The sequence below is a fragment of the Dasypus novemcinctus genome, chromosome 12, assembly GCF_030445035.2.
Source record: "Dasypus novemcinctus isolate mDasNov1 chromosome 12, mDasNov1.1.hap2, whole genome shotgun sequence".
Taxonomy (NCBI): domain Eukaryota; kingdom Metazoa; phylum Chordata; class Mammalia; order Cingulata; family Dasypodidae; genus Dasypus; species Dasypus novemcinctus.
Window position 1 is genome coordinate 13230854 of NC_080684.1, and position 25013 is coordinate 13255866.

The 25013-nt window shown below is 37.9% G+C and overlaps 1 protein-coding gene and 1 long non-coding RNA gene across 3 annotated transcripts in view; one reads left to right on the forward strand and one right to left on the reverse strand.

The window, feature by feature from the left end:
• Positions 1–23106, forward strand: LOC131280557 (uncharacterized). The gene is made up of 3 exons (XR_009188173.1): positions 1–77; positions 21441–21557; positions 22920–23106. It is a non-coding gene; the product is annotated as an uncharacterized lncRNA (long non-coding RNA).
• Positions 1–25013, reverse strand: part of NELL2 (neural EGFL like 2) — a 526313-nt gene that overhangs the window by 482488 nt on the left and 18812 nt on the right. The gene's annotated exons all lie outside the window — the stretch shown is intronic.

Below are 25013 nucleotides of genomic sequence, written 5' to 3' on the forward strand. Positions count from 1 at the left end.
CTCTTCTAGGATGTAATCACCATAAGGACAGAGACTGCTTATGTCTACTTTCTTTTATATGAAATCTCCAGTGTCAGGTACAATGCAGGTGTTTACTAAATACTCACTGAACTAATTTTTTCCATAGTAGTTTATGAATACAGCCATAAAAAATGTCTCACATCTTTAGGGTAAAACACCAAATAACATTTTCAGATGCATCAAGTAGCAAAAGTGAAAAATGACCACTCCCTTTGAGAATACAACCAGCCTCCTTCTAGGAACAATTTGGCCATGAGCCTTCTAGAGACAGAAAAAGAAAAGGAATAAAGGGGAAATAGGGTATGATGGGATGGGAGGAAGGGCAGAAGCAAATGAAGGAGGAAACTAAGTGCCTGATTCATGATCCAGTGTAGATTTCAAATATTTGCTGATATAATGAATGAATAGGATATGTGTCTAATTGTATTCTTAATCTTAAGTACTTACAATGGCCATAGGTATTTACAAGTGGAGGATAAGGGAAGAAAAGAGAAAAAAAAGAGTGTGTGTGGCATGGGGGTCGGGGGAGGAGGAAATTAGGCCAGATGGCAGTAATGGGAACCCTTAAGGGTGAAGTAAGTGTATGGAAAGCAGCTAACTTTTCTGTAGTATGCTGTATTATGATTCCATCTCATACTGCACCCCTGCTCTCATCCTACACCCTGCCTGGTGAACCATTCAGCCTTCAAGATTCATGTCATTATCATCTCCTATTTTCCAGGCTGCTACAACAAATAACACATAATGGGTTGGCTTAAGCAACAGGACCTAATTGGCTCATGGCTTGAAAAATTGGAAGTGTTCTGGTGGGCTGGCAATCCTTGGGTTCCTTGACTTTCCCATTACATGGTGATGTCCTCTCCTTTCTCTTCTACATTCCCACTGACTTCTGGCTTCCAGGTCCTCTCCATGGCTTTTTCTCTTACTATTTCTTAATTTTTGGCTTATAAAGGACTGCAGTAATTTGATTAAGGCCCACCTTCATTCAGTTGGGTCACCTCTTAACTAAACTTCTTAAAGAGATCCCATTTTCAAAAGGTTCACACCCACAGGAATGCACCTTAAGACCAAGAATATGTGTGTTTTGGGGATACATAATTCAACTTACCACACCACCCCTACACAAACGCACACAAAGGCTGAGTTGGATATTCCCACCTCTTTACCATATTCTTCAAATCCATAGCACTCAGTAGTTGCCTCTATTGTAACCCATATCACAACGTTTTGCGAGATTGTTTCCTTGTCTATCTTCCTTCTATCTAGTCATATCTTTCTTTTTTATATATAATTTTTTAAGGAAGCTTTAGGTTACATAAATGTTACATTAAAAATATAAGGAATTCCCATATGCCCCTGACCCTCTTCCTTCCACACTTTCCCACATTAACAACATCCTTTATTAGTGTGCTAAGGGAGGAATTCTTGTTCACCATTTAGTTTAGTGCCTGACCCATGATCCAGTGTAGATTTCAATATGTTTGCTGATATAATGAATGAATAAGATGCATGTCTAATCTTAATCTTAAGTACTTATAATGGCCATTAAGTATTTACAAGTGGAGGATAAGGGGAGAAAAGGGAAAAAAAAGTGTGTGTGTGGCATGGGGATTGGGGAGGAGGAAATTAGGCCAGATGGCAGTAACGGGAACCCTTAAAGGTGAAGTAAGCAAGGACAGAGACATGGGAGAAAGCACAGATAAGAAAAGGAGGCACAAAATATCAGTTTGAGTTATTTCAAAAACCACTTTAGTATTCTGTGGAATTTTATTTTATTTTTTTTTGTTTTTTGTTTTCTCTTTACTTGAATGTCTTTGTTCTTTTGCTTATTTGTTGTTTTCTTTCTTTTTTCTTTTAGATTTTTATTTATTTTTCCCCACCTCTGCATTGTTTGCATTTGCTGTGTTGGTTCATTGTGTGCTCGTCTTCCTTTTTTTTAGTAGGCACCAGGAACTGAACCCAGGACCTCCTGTGTGGTAGGTGGGAGCTCAATTGCTTGGACCACCACTTCCCCCATTGTTTTCAACAATCATATAGAAGGTGGTGTGCTAAGTTCTATGAAAATGAACATCTAGGACTAAGCTAATAAGCAAATATTTAGGATACAGAATGGTGAAAACAAGACTAAAAATTTACATAGAATAGAATAAAGGCAGAAAGAAAGGTATGTGACATGCCAGACTCTGCATAGAGATCCCTTTCAGTTCCTAATTCAGAGAATGGACTCATGATTTGTCAGGCTTTTCCTGAGGTGGGTTCCCAAATGCTATTGGAGATGAAAAAACATTCTATGGCTTAGAATGTCTTTTCATATTTCTCAGTCTTCAAATTTAGAGTTTTGTCTTTAATCAGTATTAACAACAACAACAAAAATACCTAAGCCTTCTGCAGTAAAGTATCTTCTAAAGCTTACCAGATAGGTAAATGATTTTTCAACATCATTTGCAATAAGGAAGTTACTGATTTCTTAATTTGTTAATTTTACTTTGCTAATATTTTGTCTTGAATTTATGACATGGTTTCATAAATATATCTCATGCAATATATCTATGTGAACTTGATTGACTAAGGTCAATATCTGCATTACTGCCATCACTGAAGCACTCCAAAATTTGACATCTAAGGTCTTCAGTGAGAAATGTGATTTTTAAAATTGGTAATCTGATGAAAATTAATATATCATAATTTATAAGCTCTATTTGTTTGAAATTATTTAGTGCATATAAGTAAAATACGTGTTTATGTTCATTTTTGTTCAAAAAGTTTAGATTTTTGAAAAAAAGCATTAAACCTCAATTACATTCTGGTTTCTGAAACAGATTATGATATGATGTAGTATAAACTGTACTGCATACTGAATTTTCAGTGACTATTGGATACTACCTGCTATGTTTCTATAACTCAAAGTCATCTTGAGGAGGATCAATAGAGAAGGAAAAGTTTTCGACCCCTTACATAATAAATTCTGGTGATGACCCAGGTTAGGAGCTGTGATGACAGATATAAAAGAGTTAAATAACAGAGAGGGGCACTGAAAGATCTAATGCACACTGACTACATGGGAAGGTGGGAGAAAAGGTAATATTTGTACCCTTATCTGATTGGTTGGAGTTTGCCAGGAGAAAAGGAAAGTTTTATGGAAAAAGGAAGTTTTCTCCTGCAGCTTTTCTCCTGGGCACTTAGAGAGCACAAGCAGGATGGGTTCTGGCTGAAGTGATAGAAGAGCATTAGTTTCCCAGGGTGGGTGAGAGTCAACTCTGATCAGAGGGTGATATGGTAAAATCACAACAAAACTGAGCCATGAGCTCAGTTGAAAGGAACAAAATGGAATAGCTGAAGTGTAAAAAGGAAACCCCAATTTGGATCCAAAACCTTATTTATCTTAACCTTTCTTAAAATCAGTTTTTCATTCGCTACATCTAGTTTCATTATAGCTTAGAATTCATACTGATGATTAAATTAAAAATGCATTTTTGCAGATAAATGTAAAATCACAATTTAATCTAAATCTCCATTACAAACACGTGGAGCAAACATCTGCTATGCATTTGAGACCCTACCATGAACTTGAATTAGAAGGCTTAAAGCCATGGTACATGAACTCTGTTCCCAATGATAAAAATACACCCTAAAGGGATTCCAGTTTGTATCCACAAAAGCCAATGAGATTTTTGTTGAATTATCTCTTCTGTAGTTTACATCATATTTATATATCACCTTTCATCCCTAATTTGACCTAACACCACACCCTACCTCCATACCAGCGGCATATCTTTCCACCTTGGGACTCACATCCTTAAAGGAATTGTTTAACATTTTAGGAAAATACATGGACAATATCCAAGTTACATCATCACCTGACATGTCTACACTGGTGAGTAGCATTTAAACAATTAATAAACCATAATTGGGAAACAGACTTGGCCCAGTGGTTAGGGCGTCCGCCTACCTCATGGGAGGTCCGCGGTTCAAACCCCGGGCCTCCTTGACCCGTGTGGAGCTGGCCCATGTGCAGTGCTGATGCGTGCAAGGAGTGCCGTGCCACACAAGGGTGTCCCCCGCATAGGGGAGCCCCATGCGCAAGGAGTGTGCCCCGTAAAGAGAGCTGCCCAGCGCGAAAGAAAGTGCAGCCTGCCCAGGAATGGCGCCGCACACATGGAGAGCAGACACAACAAGATGATGGATGCAACAAAAAGAAACACAGATTCCCGTGCCTCTGACAACAACAGAAGCGGACAAAGAAGATGCAGTAAATAGACAGAGAGCAGACCCCCACGGGGGGGGGGGGGGTGCGGCAAGGGGAGATAATAAATAAAATAAATAAATCTTTTTTTTAAAAAAAGCCATAATTATATACATAATTATATAAAATACTTCGCTATCTTTGGTTTTATAAAATGTGATAGCCTGACTAGGCTAGGGAAAATAAAGCATTTAGTATGCTATGAAGAAAGAATAAGGCAAAAGAGTCAGAGATTTCCATTTGGGTCAAAGTAGGTAAAAGAGATGATCATTCACTAAGACAGGAAGAGAGGCTATCAGGACAGGTCTTAGTTTGGCTAAATCATAAAGCAAGGAGACATTTTTCAAAGGCTAAAAGTTGTGCCACTTCACAAAAATCATCCAACTAAGCAATTCTTGATGGTTGCTAAATATATATGCTAGCATAAGCTAATATGAAATACACAGCAAGATTTAAAAAAAAAAAAAAAAGAAAATGTACATCTTAGTCTAGATATCCAGCTGAGGTTAGCTTTCTTGGCTTGGCTTCCTTAAATAAACTGGCAGGAGATTTCTAACATCTCCACTCTTAGTTAATTGTTCTTTGTTAATAAATGAAAGAAAGTAACAGTTTTTATTTTACTCAAAATCAACTAATATTTCTTAAAGGAATTGTTTATGGTCAAGGTATATAAAAGAGCTGTGGAAGCTACTATGATGCATATTTCTGAAAGCATATGTGCTTAAGGAAAGTGTAATCTAATGGAGATATATATGCACACACTTGAAAATTATAGTGAAAAATAATAGGTAACTTGTTCTATAACAGAGATATGACTCAAAGTGTTACAGAAGCGTGGAGGAAGAGGAAGAGAGAATAACTGGGGGACCAGGGAAATTTCGCAGAGCAAGTAGGGTTTGATTTGGGTTTTGAAGTAAATAAGTTGATTTTTAAAAGGCAGAGAAGGGAATGAGGGACATTTCAGATAGATGGCCATGAAAGGCTAGGTAGAATCACAAGGTGGGCAAGAAAGAAATAAGGATGAACACGTAAGTATAGCCCACAACTTTGAAAGTCATGGTGATTCAGGACATTATTTTGAAGACAAGAGGAAACCAGTGAAGGTTTTTAAGCACAGGCGTGATCAGTCAGAGGAGAATTGCTTAATGTTTGTGTACTCTTTCATGCAAATAAATACTAAATATATTATTGACATGATTTCATGCAAAGACCCATCTATACAGTGCCAAAGAAATTGAAATGTCTAAAAGAAGCTGTATACCCACTCAAATTTGACAAGATGACTGTGAGTAATAAGCACCTACTGAGGTTGGTAGAAATATCTGTCAAGGGTTGCCAGATCACAGAACACAATGCAGGAATTGATCATAACATTCTCAGAGACAATAGAAAACTAATGAAGATTCACCCTCAGGGAATAAGACACAGAAAGGAGGAGTGTTTTCCAGTGTCAAAACTTACCATCTTCAAAATCTGGGCAAATGAATATGTATGGTCAGGAGCATTCAAAACAAATCTATCAAATGTCTAGGGCTCTTTGGATCACTAGCTTATAAAGATAGCAAATTAAAAGAACAGGGGTTATTTTAGAAAACCCATGTTTTGTTTCATTGCATTAATAATCTCAAATATAAAAAATGGGGAAGATATATCACTGTGACAGAAACAATACTATGTGTTCAACAAACCCCATTTTCTTTTATTATGGAGACGCAGCAAGAATACATTTCCCAGCCTCCCTTGTATAGTTAAGTGGAGCCCTTGACTAAGTTGCGGCTAATAGAATATGGATAGACATGATATTTGACACTCCCAGGTCTGGCGACTTAACACACCTTATTCTCACTCTTTCCTTAATGCTGGCCACATCACACCCACACACACACAATGTCACACTGTGGAAGGAGACTAGCTACCTGAATGACCATGAGAATGACTGCCTCCCAACAACCCACATTGCATCATGACATGAGCTAGAAACAAAAGCTCTGAGATTTGGGATTGTTTGTCATAGCAGATAGCACATCCTGACTAAAAGAGACTCCCAACAGTTTACATATTTTAAAAATGAGATGGGTTATACAATTTACATTCTAACTTCCTTGAAGCATGATGTTATAAATATAATCAAATTTCTAGTATACTAAAAAATAAGGGAAAAGGAATAGAAGCACTAATCATAACAAATTGAAACAAGGTGGCCTGGTTGCTCACTAGGGGCTTGGTTATTCCATGTTGATACCTCCAGTGGGCACTGGCAGCTGAGAGTCAGAGTTTGGAGATGAGACACAAGGACCCTGGACATTAAATGACTGGAACAAATTTTCTCCAGCTTTATGAGCTTAAAAAAGTTTCTAATTTTTAAGAGTTTTGATAATATAGACTTTTTCCTTATACTTTCATATGAGTTTAATCTTATGTATTTCCCAGGATAATCTTTATTATGTCTTTTATTGTATTTCTATTTGTAAACTGGCATCTTCTCATGATCTCTTTTAATGTCATCTTTGTTTCTTGATAATTTTATTTTTAATGTGGTGCTTTTTGTACTTAAATTTTTTTCTCTTGATACTTTTTATTGTTCTAAGCATGTAAGTCCTCCTAACTGTTTATAAAATTTATCTAACTCTAATTTCCAAATATGTTTCTTTTCTAAGATATGCTTGCTTTCAGTAGTAAAGATTCTTAAAGTCAGTTTTTACTGAAGCAAAAATGATCAAGCCAAAATATAGGGATCATAAAATGGGTAAGGAGTCAATAGATACAAATTTCTGCTTTAATATCTGGTCATCTGAGCATGAAGGAAAACTTAGCATCTCGTTCTAATCACTTTTATAAGATAAATTAATTATTTCATACATTTATCTGATTATCAGAATAGCTGCAACCCACAGATTGATCATACACCATGTGACCAGCTCTTTTTTTTAAAGATTTATTTTTTGTTTATTTCTTCTCCCCTTCCCCTCCCCCCAGTTGTCTGCTCTCTGTGTTCATTTGCTGTGTATTCTTCTGTGACGGCTTCTATCCTTATCAGCGGCACCGGGACTCTGTGTTTCCTTTTGTTGTGTCATCTTGTTGTGCCAACTCTCCTTGTGTGCGGAGCCATTCCTGGGCAGGTTGCACTTTCTTTCTCTGCACTCCTTACGGGGTGCACTCCTTGCGTGTGGGGCTCCCCTACGTGGGGGACACCCTGCGTGGCATGGCACTCCTTGCATCCATCAGCACTGCGCATGGGCCAGCTCCACACGGGTCAAGGAGGCCCGGGGTTTGAACTGCAGACCTCCCATGTGGTAGGTGGGCACCCTATCCATTGGGTCAAGTCCACTTCCCGTGACCAGTTCTTATAGCCCCAGAGTGATCCCTTTGGTCCAATCATCACATATAAATATCCCCTTGATGTGATCATCATTCACATAACCATTTAATAAATGTATAGTAAAGGCCTACCATGCACCAGACACTATCCTAAGCACTGGTGATACAACAGTAAAAAAAAAAAAATGGCAAAAATTGCTACCCTCTTAAGTGACTTACTTCTGGTAAGGAGATATAAACAATAAACCAAATCAACTATACTTAATTAACTACACAGTATGGTACATGGCAATAAATGCTACAGAAATAATAAAATAGGAATGGTAAATAGAAGGTCTACAGAGAGGTTAGAATTTTAAATAGAATGGTCAGGAAAGACCCCACAAGGAACATTCTAGGCATATCTGAGGAAGAGCAAGGAAGTCAGTGTGTCAGAAGAAGCAGTTGCATGACTGGAGGTAGGGGGAGATTCAGAGGAGTTAAGTCAAAGATGTAACAGGATGCCAAGTCACACGAGCCTTGTAAGTCCTTGTAAGAACTTTGACTTTTTCTTTATGTCAAATGGAAAGTAACTGGAGGATTTTAAAGAGTATTAGATTATATACCTTTCAGTGTTATTATATGACATCTTTTAAATGCTTAATTCTGCTTCTTTTGTTGAGGATAGACTAAAGGAGAAAGAATAGAGCAATTAAGAGACCATTGCAATAATCAAGGTGAGAATGATGATGGTGAGAATGATGATGGCTCAAATGATGACGATATGAAACTCTGCATATCTACTGTATTCAGAACAGATAGAATTTACTGACAGAATAGACTGGAGTAAAAGAAAAAGAGAGGAATCAAGGAGGATTCCAAGGTTTTTTGCCCAAATAACTAGAAGAATAAAACTCACATTTCCTGAGGTGGGGAAAAAAACTAGAGGAAGAGCAGGTTCGAAAGAAAAGCAACAATCAAATCAGTCTGGGTGGGACACATTAACACTGAGGTGACCGTCAGGTGTCCAAATGGAGATACTGAGCTGGCAGCTGGAGATACATTATGGAGATTCAGAGAAGAGGTACACTGAGGAAATATAAAGCTTAGAGTGATCAGTATGTAGATGGCATTCCAAGCCCATAAGATTACATGAGCTCACAAAGGCTATGAAAATAGACAAAAAAGAGAAGAATAAGCATTCTGGGCCACCCCAATGCTAAGAGCTTTAGGAGAAAAGAAAAAACTATCAAAGGACTAAGCAGCATAAACCAGTGAATTAAGAGCAAAACCAAAAGAAGGGCTGTGTCATCTAAGCATCAAGTGCAGTTTGTAGGTCAAGTAAAATGAGAATTGATATTTAACCGTTGGATTTAGCAATGTGGAGGTCATTACCAAGCTTGACCAGAGCTACTTCAGTTGAATGATGGAGGCAGAAGTCCATTTGCAATGTTTAAGAGAAAATGAGAACAGTGAAATTAGAGACAGTGAAGATAGATAAGTCTTCAGAATAATTTTGCTAAGAAGGGAAGAAAAGAAAAGCAGTGGTAGCTGGGGAGAAGGCATAGTATGCTCAAAGGAGGCTGTTTTTATTTTTGTTTTAATATAGGAAGTACAATATCATGCATATATGGTGGTGGGAAAGAACCATTAGAGAGGAGAATTTAGAGAGGTAGAAGAGGAGAAAGGAGGGTGAATCATTAGAGGGATGTTCTTGAGTGCATTTGAGAAATAGGGTTAGTACATAGGTACAGCACTGGCATTTATTAGGAATCTGGGCAGTTCTTCATCCATAGTAAAAGAGCTTAGTCACACAAAGGCAGAAGATGTATAGATATGGTGGTACAAGCTTAAGGACATTCTCTTCTGATTGTTTCCTTTTTTTTTTTTTTAAGATTTTTTTTCTCTCCCCTTCCACTCCCCCCTCCCCAGTTGTCTGCTCTCTGTGTCCACCCATTGTGCGTTCTTCTGTGACTGCTTCTATCCTTATCAGCGGCACCGGGAATCTGTGTTTTCCTTTGTTGCATCATCTTGTTGTGTCAGCTCTCCATGTGTGCAGCACCATCCCTGGGTAGGCTGAACTTTCTTTCGTGCTGGGCAGCTCTCCTTACGGGGTGCAAGGAGGATCTCCTACGCGGGGGACACCCCTGTGTGGCAGGGCACTCCTTATGTGCATCACCACTGCGCATGGGCCAACTCCAACGGGTCAAGGAGGCCTGGAGTTTGAACCGCAGACCTCCCATGTGGTAGGCAGATGCCCTATACATTGGGCCAAGTCCGCTTCCCTCTTCTGGTTGTTTCTACTTTCCCAGTGAAATAGGAAGCAAGATCAACTGGTGAGAATTAGAAAAGCAGTAGAAAGGTTGGAAGCCTGGGAAGAGGGAGAAAGGTATTCAGTAGACATCTAGGAGATAGAAGTATGAGTGGCATATGGGAATAGGATTTCTAGGTAGCATTAAAAATCTTCTTGAGTGTAGTGACCAAGAATTTGAAGTGAGACCAATCAGCCTGGGAAGCCAAGGAGGATAGATAAGGAAGAGAAGGAGAGAGATTTAACCAGTATTATGATTTAGCCAAGGAATAGAGGGTATGTAGAAGGGAACGATTACAGTGATCAATTACAAACTTTAAGATGGGAAGGAAAGGTGATAGACAAGAGAAATGAGGACACCAGGTAAGTGGGTGTCAAAAGATTGTTGAGTCAGGATTAGAGGATGAATGGGAAAGAAAAGAAATTGTAGTCAGACAGGATGCTTGGAATTGAGATTATGGTAATAAGATTGCAGTTATCAGTTATGATTGTCTTGGATGGCCATAGAAGTGCATATCCAAGAAAGGATGGAGGACAAGATCACTGAAGGAGGTGAAGGAATTAGATGTCTACAGTCATGGAAGGACCATCCATGGGATATTAAAGTCTTTACCAATTATGACAGGAATAGTGTTGGAGGAGTGATAGTGAGCAAGAAATAAAAATATTCAACAAATGAAGTTATTTTCAACAAGGAAATTAAATTTAATGAGTAGCATAAATGATGAATGTTTATGCTACTAAAATAAGGCATTCGTCAGAAGAAAAAGGAACCACCTTTTGCCTTTTACAGTGGATTAATGATGACACTCAGAAAGACAAAAAATTGAAAGCTATCTCAATATCAAGATTAAAACGGAATCTATGGAGTAGTGGGTAAATCATCATGACATGTTTAAGGCTGGATCATGCCTTTTCATTCTGTAGGAGGATTCCTTCAGAAAAGAACCAAAGAGACTAATGTATTTCAGCTTTCTCCGAAAGAAGAGTCAGTAAACAATTTTTTTATTTAGACTTACTTTAAAAGTTTTTGTCCTTAAAAAATATCTATTCACAGAGCACATAAGAAAAGAGAACAATTATGAAATCAATATAAAGTTCTATTAAGTAAGGTTAAAAAGTGGATTATTAGTTACCTTTAAAAATAAAGTACTTTTTCCAAATGTGGGGGTGGAAGGAAGTCATAAGGAAGAAAATACCTGGGCCATTTAACATGCTATTAGTTTTCCCCTGAGTATTCTATTACAAGTCAACTGAGGAATACACAGATTTTATAAAATTGTTCCAAATCATCCTGAACATTGATTGCATTTGTTTAAACTCAAGAAATTTATTATATTCTATTAAGAAATACCATATATTTCTAGATGTGATCTTTTATATGATAGTACTGTGATTCAGTAGTAAACACTATTCTAAATTATCTTCACAAATTACAATATTTCACAAAGAAAAATGGATGAAACACCATAAAAAGTAAGTAAATTCATCAGCTTAATCTCTACCTTCCTGAAAAAGATAACTACAAAGCTCTTTGGGTGACTTGGTTTGGGTGAATGTATCATGACTCTTCATGAATAAATGAAAACTCGAGCAGCTTTACAAGATAGCTGCTCTATCATGGCTAAATATTTACTATGTGTTAGGTACTAGAGAAACAAAAATGAATTAAAAAAAAATCCCTGCCTAAAAATCACCTGAAGCTAGAGAAAAAGACACACATTTAAACAAAATATATATGGACAATAAAGGTGAATATAAAATGCTATGGACCAGAGGGAGGGGATGGTTAAGTCTTTGTAAGTCAGATGAGTGTTACAGGTGATAAGTGAACTGAGTCTTGAATTGAATTGGAATTAAGATGGAAGAAGGTCTAAGTGCATTTGTGTATAGGGCATGGATATATTGGGAAGGGAGAATTCCATGCAGAGGGAAAAGCCTAAGGAAAACCTACAGGAATAAAAATACACAGGACATTCAGTTAATTGTGAGGAAAGAGGTGTGGTTAAAATCTAGGGTTTATAAGGATAGGCAATGAATTGATTTGTAAGATGAAATTGGAAATATAACCTTGTAATTTATTTTCAAGAATTTAGACTTCATCCTATAAAGTAGCATTTGCCAAAGTGTGTTCCACAGAATACTATTAATAGTTCTATGGGATCTTGAAGAATTACATTTAATTATATTAAAGAGATGTCATCTCTGATAAATTGTGTTAGAAAAAATGTAAAGGATTTCTTTTTATAGGACTTCTCTGCACTTTTTAATATACTAATACACACTGTTTATCTCAGAAAGGGAATAGAATATGCAGTTTTCCAAACTAATTTGATCACAGAACACTTGATTACAGAATCTTCTGCAAGCCAAGTCTAATCGTGCATAAGAGCATACAACTTTATAAATTCAAATTACAGTTATATGAATAAATATAATTAGATTTTTACTGGGTCACTCTGAACAAAACAAAAATGAACTTGGATGGATTCTTACTGTAAAGGAGCTGAGTTCTTCATAGTGTAGTAGGTGGTAGCAGAGACTCAGAAACCAGATGCCTGGATTTAAATCCTAGTTACCCTACTCACTAAATTGCTTAACCCCTCTTTTGCCTCATATTTCTCTTGTGTAACTCGGGAGTTATAGAGTTACCTAACTCAGGGGTTGTACTAGTGATCATATAAATTGAATAAGTTAATATTTATGACATGCTTAAAACAGTGGTTGGCATGTAGTAAGTGCCAAGTGTCTTTTTGTTAAATAAGTAAATAAATGTTAGGGTCAGGGTAAGTGTTTTTCTTTCCTTTCCTAAAGTACTTTAGTGCACATTTCACATGGAAAATTTTTGTAATAAATCAATAAACTGCTTAGATACTGGTGAAAATGAGATAAAACAAGACCATTTGAGCTCTTTCCCTAAGTAGGAAACTTTACTGAAACAGCCATCTTCACCTTAGGTAATGAGCCATGGTCTCCTTATTTTATCCACATTCCTGACTGAAAAAAGTCAAGATATAAAAAAATTAACAGCACGATGAAGGAATAAAGTTGATTGCTAGTTTCTTCTTTATACTTCTTCATGTTTTCAAGATTTTCCACAATGGGTAGGTATTATTTTACATGCAGGGGAAAAATAGATATTTTAAAAGTCAGCTTTCAAACTAGGGTTAGAACCAAGGATGAATACAATTAACTTTTCTCTTTCCTAGCCCCAAAACAGATAATGGGAGGTCAAGGTAGGAGTCAACATTGTTTCAAATTAGATATTGTTGTGAATTTACCAAAGAAATTCCAGAAATCTTAACAGACTAAAGACTTTCATGAATATTAATATTAAAGAAAAAATATTTAATGGAAGAGCAACAATCCCCCAAATACAAGGGCAATGACTAGTAAAGGAGGATGATCCATTTTTTTTTAAAGGTTTATTTATTTCTCTCTCCTTCCCCCCCAACCCCACCCCCCCTCGCCGTTGTCTGCTCTCTGTGTCCATTTGCTATGTGCATGTTCTTCTTTGTCTGCTTCTATTGTTGTCAGCGGCACGGGAATCTTTGTCTCTTTTTGTTGCGTCATCTTGTTGTGTCAGCTCTCCGTGTGGGTGGCACCATTCTTGGGCAGGCTGCATTTTCTTTCGCGCTGGGCTGCTCTCCTTACGGGGCGCACTCCTTGCGCATTGGGCTCCCCTACGCAGGGACACCCCTGCGTGGCAGGGCACTCCTTGCACACATCAGCACTGTGCGTGGGCCAGCTCCAGACGGGTCAAGGAGGCCCGGGGTTTGAACCACGAACCTCCCATGTGGTAGACGGATGACTTACCCACTGGGCCAAGACCTTCAATGGAAGGTCCATTGATGGGCCCTTCATATTGATGACTATGCTTATGAGCCTTTTCTCCTGAAATTCAAACAGCCTAGTATTGTAGGGTGCCTAAGAGTTACCTATTGGGAGCCTTCTTCTTGCTCAAATGGGTCCTCTCTCTAAGCTAAACGCAGCATATAAATGCAATAACTTCCCCCCAGCGTGGGACATGAGCCTCCCCAGCACCGAGGGATTCCTACCAAGTACCAACAAGCAATGTAGTTGGAAAATAAAAAAATTTTTTTAAATGACCTTGACCAAAAGGAGGAAAGGGTAAAGACAACTCAGTTTATATGGCTAAGTGACTTCAAAGTGAGTCAGGAGGTCATCCCAGAAGTAACATTTATGTGTATCTCAGCAGGATCTCCTTGACCGCCAAAGTAGCTACTACTCCAAATAGCAGGGCTCCTGAGGGCTCTGGAGACATCCAGACACCACAGTCAGGCAGATGCTTAGGAGTTTGGTGCCTTGCCAGGGGGCCCTACTTTGGAATTTATGCTCCCCAGCGTCACAGAGTTTGGCTTGGTTGTGGTTTCCCTACACACAGCTCTTCTTCCTATTTGAACCTATAATTAGTAGTAGAGGTGTACACCCAGGAGACTTAAATCTTTGGGCTGCCCATGTACCAGCTGGTCCCTGAATCTCAATGGAGGTGCAACACCTACTCTCCAGGTAATTGGATTTACCCAGGACAACTACCAAGGAGGAGATGGTGGATAACCATCATGGCAAGGAACCCAGAGTGTTTACAACTGCAAGCACATGCAAGAGAGTCCCATTCATCAGCCATATGAAATTGAATCCCCCCCCCCCCCAATAAAGGTAGAGTGGGCATCATCAGCTCAGATCCCTCAGTATTGGGACTAAAATAGACTTACTGGTATTCTACTATATATTTATTGTGATTCTAGCAATGGAAGAACTATCACTGATGTGGAGGCAGTGGCCACTGGAGGTTCTGAGGGTATGGAGAGGGAAAAACAGGTATAACATAGGGGCATTTTTGGGACTTGGAAATTGCTCTGAGTGACATTACAATGACAGATACAGGCCATTATATATCTTGTCATAACCTACAGTAGTGAGTGGGAGAGAGTGTAAACTACAATGTAAACTATAATCCATGCTTAATGGCAATGTTCCAAAATGTGTATATCAATTGCAGTGAATGTACCACACTAAAGAAAGATGTTGTTAACATGGAAAAATGTGGGAGGTGTGGGGAGTGGGGCATAGGGAGATCCCCTACATATTCTCTGTAACATTTATGTATTCTAAGTATCATTTTAAATTTTTTAAAAAATGAAAAGACAAAAAAAATAAAATAAAGTGTCTGGCAAATAAAAATCAGTTAATTAAAAAATGTACAACTCACATAGAAATTATAGCTGCTTGAATATTCAGGTCATTCTGCCTTCTTTACTGGAAAAAAATGGTGTTCAGACTTAGCTTAAATTAAAATGGTAAGGAAAGAATTTAACAACTCACATTTTGAGGACTAAAAATGAGAAGCCTTCTTATAGCTATTTCATAATATATACTCTAAAAGATTTTTTCCTCCAGATTAAACAAAAACATATTCACCATTTCAGTAAAGGCTAGAGCCATCCTTCTAATTACTCAGGCCAAAATCCTTGCAGCCATTTCTCTCATATCCTGCATCCAATCTCTCAGTATATCCTGCCTGCTCTTCTTCCATATATATATACAGAAGCTGACCAATGACCTCAACCACCTTGGTCCCAAACTATCCGAATTGGTTTCCCTTTTCAATCCTTGCTCAGAATAGCACCCAAAGGAATGATCCCATTAAAGCATAAGTCAGATTGTGTCACTCCTCTACCCAAAACCCTTAGTGATTTTCAGTCTTACCTGAAGTCAAAGCTAAAGTCCTTAAAGAACCTTCCACAATCTGCTCCATGTTACCCCTCTGATCCTTCTCCTCATTCCATTCCAGGCTCCCTGGCCTTCTTGCTGTTCCCAGAGAAAGCCAGTCAGGCCTTGGCACATGCTGTTCCTTCCATTTCCAATGCTCTTCTTATAAAAGTCCATCTTACTTACTCCCTACAGCAGTTTGATATTATTGATGAATTCCAAAAAGAAATATTGGATTATGTTTGTAAACTGATCTTTTCCTCTGGGCATATTAGATTATATTGGATTCAGAGGTTTACTTGATTAAGTAATTATGTAAACCTCTTGTGCCAGTAGGGGATTGAGTCCCAACCTTTGGTGGGTGGGAACTCACAGATAAAAGGCATGGCATAGGACAGAGTTAGGGGTTTTTGATGTTGGAGTTTTGATGTTGGAGTTTGATGCTGAAGCCTTAAGCTTGAGCCCCAGGAAGTAAACACACAGAGGGAAGAGAAGCAAACCCCAAGAAGAGAGTAATCCAGGAAGCCTGAATCATCACAGACATCAGCAGCCATCTTGCTCCAACAAGTGAAAATAAACTTTGGTGAGGGAAGTAACTTCTGCTTTATGGCCTGGGAACCGCAAGCTCCTACCCCGAATAAATACCCTTTATAAAAAACAATAATTTCTAGTATTTTGCATCAGCACCCTTTTGGCTGACTAACATAGAATTTGGTATCAGAAATGGGGTAGAGCTTTTGCAATTACCAAAATGCTGGAAAAGTTCTATAAATGGGTAAGGGGTATTTTTTGGAGGAATTGTGAGATGCTTGGAAGAAAAGACCTACAGTGCTTTGAAGAGACTTGATAAGAATATGGATGCTAAAGGGACTTTTTATGATGACTACGATGTAAAAGATGAAACTATTATTGGAAACTGGAGGAAAGGCGATCCATGTTTTAAAGTTACAGAAAACTTAGCAAGATTAACTCCTGTTGTTTTATGCAAGGCAGAATTTGAAAATGGTGAGTGTGGGCATTTAGCTGAAGAAATTTCCAAAGTAAATCTGGGGTATGCAGCTTGGCTTCTGCTTGAAGCTTATAGCAAAATACTAGATGAGAGGGATATGCTGAGGACTGACCTGTCACACACAAAGAAAACAGAAACAATTCTGGAAATTCCAAGTCTCTGGAAATCAAGTTCCCAGATAAAAGTGCCCCATTGGAGGACATAACTGAACTTTAAACTGGTAAATCAAGATTGAAGATGCAGTTATCTAGGAAAGACTTGTGGAAAGTCTGACTGTCTTATGGTTTAGACCCCTGCTTCCTGCATGCTAAACCAACAAGGTTTTTGAGAGAGCTGTATTAATAAAACCACTGTCAACCTGGAATAAAAAGGACATGGAAAGGAGAGATTGAAGGAGAAACAGTTTTAAGAGGAAAACTATGAAAGCTGAGATCTGAAATTAGGACATCACCTTGGGCCAAGGGAGGAACCCCACCCATGTGTACAGAGAGGGTGAGTTTGCTCCGGCAGTTGAAGAGGGTGGATGTTCCTGTCTGATGATGTTCCTGTCTGGGAGAGTTTTGCTGTCCCGGGGTACAGAAAAGGTGGAGCACATTCCTGAGGATTAGGGCAGTTAAGGTCAGCACCCCACAGGTTTGAGAGGGGTGGACCTATCCCCCAAAGGTTAGGGAAGGCCAGGTGGTCAACTCCTTGCTCTGAAAGGGTTGAGCCTGTATGCCAAAGGTTAGGGGGACTGTTGTCTTCACATCACTGTGCTAGGAGAGTTAACACTCTAACCCAGAGATTGCATAAGGTGTGGCAATCACCGCAACACTCTTGGAGAGAGAGGTCTGGAGCTCGGTTGACACAGAGATGAGGTGATTGGTGAGGGTGGAACTAAGAAAAGGGCCGTTGGGCAAGCCGGTGGAAAGGGTGGGTCCCCATATAGCCCCAAGGAGGAAAAAACTATCTTCTTAAGAATAACTCTCAAACTTTGAAATCAAACAGAGGATTCCCTGCAGGTCTACTGAACTGTAGAAAAATTGCGACTCATGTTTCCCTCCCAATTTCTCCTTATTGTAATGAAAATGTTTTCCTTTGTCCATTTGTGTGTTGGAAGGAGATGAATTGTACTATAAATTTCAGAGGTCTATAGCAGACAGGGCTTTGCCCCAAAACAAACTGTATTTCTTTAAATTGATTGTGATATGATTTAGTACTTGTGTTGTAACTGAGTTAAGGTTTTTTAAAAAAAATATTGTAATGTCTTTTTGGAATTCAGAGGGTGGAGTGTAGTAGTTTGGTATTATTGATGAACTCCAAAAAGAAATATTGGATTATATTTGTAAACTGATCTCCTACCCCAAATAAATACCCTGTATAAAAACCAACCAATTTCTGGGATTTTGTATTAGCACCTCTTTGGCTGACTAATACACTCCCTTACCTACTTCAGGTCTTTGCTCAAATGTTACCATCTCAATAAGGCTTTCCCTGACCTCCTCTTTTAAAATCACAAACTACCCCCACAGACCTATTCTATATTCCCCTTTTCTCTTTACTGCATTTAACATCATCTAACATCCCATCCATTTTCCTATTTTATCTCACTATCTCTCCTCAATAAAATGGTAGACTTGTGAGGATGGAATTTTTCTCTGTCTTGTTCTCTAATGTATCCCCCAGAGGCTAAAACAGTGATTGGCACATAGCAGCTACTTTAAAAAAATATTTGGCAGATGTTAAATGAAAATAGAGGTGTTGGGTAGGGTATTACATATACAAGCCTGAAGTCGGGAGAGAGGCCTGGATAGGAGATATAACTTCAGGGTAAGGAGTCAGTGAATCTAAACAGTGAGACTGGATAGATTCACTAAAAAAGAAACTTTTGAAAAAGAAGTTGATTTTACAATATTTCCTGGAAAAGCATTATGTTTCAAATTTCAAATTAGCAAACTTTACCCAAAATGAAGGTGTTTAAAAAGATCAAAATATATAATAAATTTCAGAAGACTGAGTCAATTTTTTTATTGCTTTCTAAGTGTATTTTGTTTTATTTAATATTCAAAGTTATCTTGTCTTAATGAATGAAAGCTATGGGTGCCTTCTCATCCTTCTGTTCACCATCAGATCTTAAACAATGGCCATGGCACACTAATAAGGAATCAAAGCACATGGAATGTATTAGTTTCTAAAGAATTCCCATCTCTATTCATCTTTTATGAATTGCAGTGGTGTCTGGGAAGACATGTGGGAATTGAAAGTGATACAGTTAGAAGTAAATGAAGATTACAGCTCTCCAATAATTTGAAACTTATTTTGAAACTTATTGAAAAAAAAAAATGCAGAGCCCAAGGTCAGACAACTCTTCACTGAGCATCAGCCATTAGAATGCAGAATGTTCCCCTCACAGCCTCTGCTGTCTGCATTTTGTGGCAACAGATGCAAAAGTGGGGATGTATTATAAAATAACCACCACTGCTGCCTAGTAATTTGTGTTAATTGTATGCATAAAGTTGTCAGCCCATTGTACTTCTTAAATGACATCACTCATCAATCTCTGTGGTTTGTTTCAGCATGATAAAAATAGAGTTGGGCTGGAAGATGCCTAGCTTCAGAGTAATGCAAAAGCTTTTCAAACACCTTTAATGCATATTCACAGCCACCACTTTCCAAAATATAATATTTCATCACCTACTATATTTAAATCTCTAAAGTCTGCATCATATATTTCAAGTATGTTTTAAATCAAAGTTAAAGTACTGGAAAAGCTTACATAATTCAGCAAGTAACATGTATTAGAGGTACTGACTCAGCAGATGACAAGCGATCAACACAGTAACCTTAACAGTACAAAAACTGCAAATAACTGCAGGTTTCAAGTTACAAAGATGAAGGGGCTGAGAAATAAATTAAAATTTTATAAAGGAAATAGATGAAGGAAATAAAATGAAGAAAAGAAAAAGTACAGAGGAAAGAAAGTTGAAAATATAAAAACAATCACAATAGTAAGTGCAGTAGAAAAGCAGATCAATGAAACAAGTTCAAAATCTGACTAAGCTAGAAAAAAATTGGTATTAATCAACTATTACCCTAGACCCACATTTCTTAAAATGAGAATTATTGTACCTGAGGTGGAATAAAGGAACCAAGAGAATGCCTAGAATATTGTGGAAACAAATATTAAATAGGTCATTATTGTAAGTTTTTCTTAGTCTTTCCCATAAAATTCCTAGAGCCTTTTTTATTCCATAACATCTCCCTAGCACTCCTCATTACATATAGCGTTAGGTCACAAATCCCATCTTCCTCACCATAGCACACCTATTTTCCTTGAAGAAATTTGTATAGAGTACAAAAATCAAGAAAATGACAAAATTTGAAACCTTTTGTATTAGTCAGCCTAAAGGATACTGATGCAAAGTACCAGAACTCTGTTGGCTTTTATAAAGAGTATTTATTTGGGGTAGAAGCTTACAGTCACAAGGCCATAAGTGTAAGTTACTTCCCTCACCAAAGTCTATTGCCACGTGTTAGAAAAAAATGTCTGATGGTCTCTGCAAGGGTTCAGTCTTCCTCTTCCTCCTAAGGCTCCGTGGTTCCATCTCCTTCCAGTCTCAGTTCTAAGTTAGCAAAAGGTTTGTCTCACCTCCCAGGGCTCGTTTCTCTCCAGGCTCAGCTGCTTTGTTCTCTCCACAGGTCTGCTGTAGACTGTCAGGCTCTCTGACTTCCTAGGGCCTCTGCCATGTCTAATGCAGCCTTCCCTCTTTCCTTACATATCTACTTCTCTGTGTATTTACTTCCTGGGCTTCAGCATCAAAACTCCAACTCTCTCCTTTGCCATGTCATTTTACTGACTCATAATTTAATCAAGTAAAAGTGAAACCTCTGAATCTAATATAATCTAAAATGCTCAGAGGAACAGACCAGTTTACAAACATAACCCAAAACCTATTTTTGGAATTCATAAATAATACCAAACTGCTACACCCTTCAGGTAGAACCATTTTAAGTCATATTGAACACTTACTGAACATCAGTATCAGAGTCAGAGTCTAAATTCAGAAGAGTTTCTGAAGTTCTCTAGTCTAACCAAGCATCCATGCTCAGATTTCTTAACATTCCTACCAAGAAACCTGATTAATTTTACTGAAACATGTTCATCATCAGAGAATCCGCCATCTGATCTTCCGAAAGTGTCCATTTCACTTCCAAATATCATTTCAACTGGTTATTTCATTCATCATTATGCCACTCAAACTAAGCATTTTACCTGAGATGGTAAAATATTTATTGGTAACAAAACATAAAAATACCAAAGTGACTGGGACTCTCCCTGCAGCACTTCTGATTTTATTGGTCTATTGGGGAAAGCCTGAAAATCAGTATATTTTTAAAATTCCCCAGATGTTTTTAGCATGCATTCAGGATTGCACTAAACCCAGGTACACTGTACTCGTTAGCCAAAGGGGTGCTGATGCAAAATACTAGAAATTGGTTGATTTTTATAAAGGGTATTTATTTGGGGTAGAAACTTAGAGTTACCAGGACATAAAGTGTTAAGTTACTTCCCTCACCAAAGTCTTTTGCCACATGTTGGAACAAGATGGCTGCTGATGTCTGCCAGGGCTCAGGCTTCCTGGGTTCCTCTCTTTTCCAGGGTTGATTTCTCTCCAGGCTCAGTGCTTCTGTTTTCTCCACAAGGTCAGCTGTAGACTATGAGGCTCTCTAGGCTTTGCCTCTCTCCACAAGGCCAACTGTAGATTATTAGCTGAATGGCTTATTTCTCTTCCCAGGGCCTTTTCTCTTTTCTCATGACCAAGCTCCTCTGTGTGCTTACTTCCCAGGGCTGCAGCTCAAGACTCCAGCATAAAAACTCCAACATCGAATCTCTAACATCAAAACTCCAACTAACTCCTCTGCTCCACTTTGGCTAAATCTCCATTATAACGTTTCATTTTAAAGTAGGTATATTATGCTATGTGAATTTTTTTTTAGGAGGTACAGGGATTGAACCCAGGTCCTCATACATGGGAAGGAGGCGCTCAACCACTGAGCTACATCTACTCCCCAATAAATGTTGTTTTTTTCATTTGCCTGCTTGCTTGATATAGGAGGTACCAGAGATGAAACCTGGGACCTCGTATATGGGAAGCAGGTACTCAACCAATTGAGCTACATCCACTCCCCAAAATAAATTTATAAATAAATAAGTGGAGGCATCCACCATAGTAGAAATTTGATGAGAAACATATTTATGAATAAATTTGATTATATGCTATTTGCTCTCAGAAGGTACAGATCCTCTCTGTTGTGTTAGTCTCACATTCAGAGTAAAAAAAAAAGGACTCATTTGTTATCAAATTCTTTCACCAATGAGCCTCCCTTTTTCCATCTGGAATGTCACCCATTAAATCTGAAGCTTGTATTAACTCAAAAGCTTGTAAAATATGTTTTGAATATTTACATAAAGTCATAAACATTTCTACTATAGTTTACATGAATCTATTACCATTCGTGTTTCTCAAAGGATCTATAAAATGACCTCATTATTCATATGTTAATTTACCATACTTGTACATGTGTGTGAATGTGTAGATTCTCCTGCCAATGAGAAGCTCAGAGTCCTTGTTTTTTTACTTGCATATTTGCACAACCCAAGGATATTTAAAAATTACCCAAAGGCCTACATTGCTGTATTTTGAGCAGGCAAAATCTGTAATATTGTATTTATTTCTAAGCTCCACATGTGGAGAGAGATTAAAAATTCATAGTTGAACCAGAATGAAGCAACCAGCACAGCCATGGAATTCTAAACCATGGCATATGAATAATTAGAGGAAATAGGGACTTTTAGCCCAGGAAACAAAGCTTCAAGGAGTGAAAAGATGAGTAGGGATGGATGCCTTCAAATATTGAATGGTCAGGCATGATAGTATTATGCTAGTTTTATTTGGTCCCAAAGAGCAGAAATAAAACCCATGAGTAGTTACAGGGAAACTACTTTCAAGAAAGAAAGAAAGGAAAAAACCTCTAAACAATTCCTATCCAAACACAACATGACGCCTCATTTTTCCATCCTTGTTCACTAATGATTTTATGTCTGACTATATGTATGGTCTGTCTTTAACTTCCAAAAGGTGCTTTTCTATACATCTTTTGTACGGTGACATGTTTGTACGGTAACAAACCCTTTTGAATGGTTAAAGATACCCCTCCATGGCAGTCATTCACTGCTTCCCTCTTCTGCCTGGAGGCAGTCCTGAAATCCAAATGTAGAGGTTGCTAAGGCCACACACTGCATATACTTTCTACTTCCCTTGCAGGAGCGCATGAACAGATGGCCCTAAGGGACCTGACAGAATCAGTCAAGAGGCTAAGAATGGCCGAGTGAAAAGACAGAACGTGCTTGAGTCTTCGATGACACTGCTCAGCCACTGAGTTAACCAGACCTTCAACTCCCAAGTGCCAGATTTCTTCAAAAGTGAGGGAATAAATGCTTTATGTGAGACACTTCTGAGTAGTCAATTACTTGTAGCTATAAACAATATACTTGCCCATCTCTAACATGTTTAACCTCTCTAAGCCTTTTTATCAGCAATAAAAATGGAAAAAAATATTTATTACTAAAGAAATTCAGTGACAGAATGAATCTTGAGTGCTCAGCACATAGTAAGTATGCAATAATAATAAACTATTAGTCATATTATTAATCTTAATATAACAATATTAATGTAACACAAACTTACACAGGCAACTAATAACTCTATGTCGAATGTAACTGCATTAAATATAGTCAATGCTAAAAATAAACACAAATTCCAAAGGAAACCAAACAAAAAAGGAATATAAAATGAAGGTTCCTATTTTTTATAGTCATACATTCATAAATTGATGCTTATTTTCATGGATAATTGATAGTTGTACAAAAAAGGAGTCTCAAAATAAAGTCTTCACACATGGATTTTAAGGTTAGAAACTGGAGAGATTCTTAAAGGAAAGAAGAATATTTAATATCCCAAGAGAAAAAAAAAGGAATAATTTAGAGGGTATGTAATATATTTTAATAGAATGAGGAAACAGAAAATCCAAGGGAGAATTTTCAGAAATACAAATGGAGCAGAACAATGAAGAGGATTAAGAGATAAGAGCACTTTCTTAATAAAATGATGAAATCACAAATGCTAAAATAGATTAAGAAGATAATGAGATGTGAGAAGAGAATCCATTTGGACATAACCTTTAAATTCTAATTCTTTAGAAAGAACTATAAATTGTTATATTTCCATGTTTAATCATACTTTTTAAGTCTTTTCAATTCCCTGAAATTTCTTACTAAAGAATTGTCAGTAAAAAAGATGTGAAAGATGTTTTGTATTGAATTTGAATATATTATTCACTTAATTACAACCTTTATGTAACAAAGGTTTCCTAATGTATTCTCATCTAAAATTTTAGATATATACTCAGAGAACTCAAAGGTTTAATGAACCACAAGTTTTCTTAACAGTCCCATTTTATTTATTTTTAGTTTTATTAAAGCTCATCTATTCAGCCCACAGGCTTGCAGAGTATGTATTATGTAATGAAAAGGCAAAATTAAATTCTTATATAGCAGAATTTTCTACGAGCAAATGAATACCAACATGAAGACATTATTTCATAACTGCCAGACTTTAAACTGAAGATTAAAGTTCATAATTGGGAAGCGGACTTGGCCCAGTGGTTAGGGCATCCGTCTACCACATGGGAGGTCCGCGGTTCAAACCCCGGGCCTCCTTGACCCGTATGGAGCTGGCCCGTGCACAGTGCTAATGCGTGCAAGGAGTGCCCTGTCATGCAGGGGTGGGTGTCCCCCGCGTAGGGGAGCCCCACACGCAAGGAGTGCACCCCGTAAGGAGAGCCGCCCAGCGCGAAAGAAAGTGCAGCCTGCCCAGGAATGGCGCCGCCCACACGGAGAGCTGACACAACAAAAAGAAACACAGATTCCCATGCCGCTGACAACAGAGGCGGACAAAGAAGAACACACAGCAAATAGACACAGAGAACAGACAAGGGGTGGGGTGGGGTGGGGTGGGTGTAAGGGGAGAGAAATAAATAAATAAATAAATCTTTTTTTAAAAAGTTCATAATTGTCTTTTATTTAATATTATATTTATACAAATAGAGAGAATGCACAAACAAGTACAAAAGTTGCCAACAGACCTTTTAAATATGCTTTACCTAAAAATGGGTATTATTTTTCAGCTCAAAGGTGGCTCTACTGCTCAAATGAATCCCCACTGACTGATGGCAAAAATCATTAAAGTGACTGATGCCTCTGAAAATATAAATACTCTCATAGTGTGTAACAATATAGTGTGTCTTCTCAGTGGAAACCTTTGACATATCCCTCCCCCAGAAAGAAATTTTTAATAGCT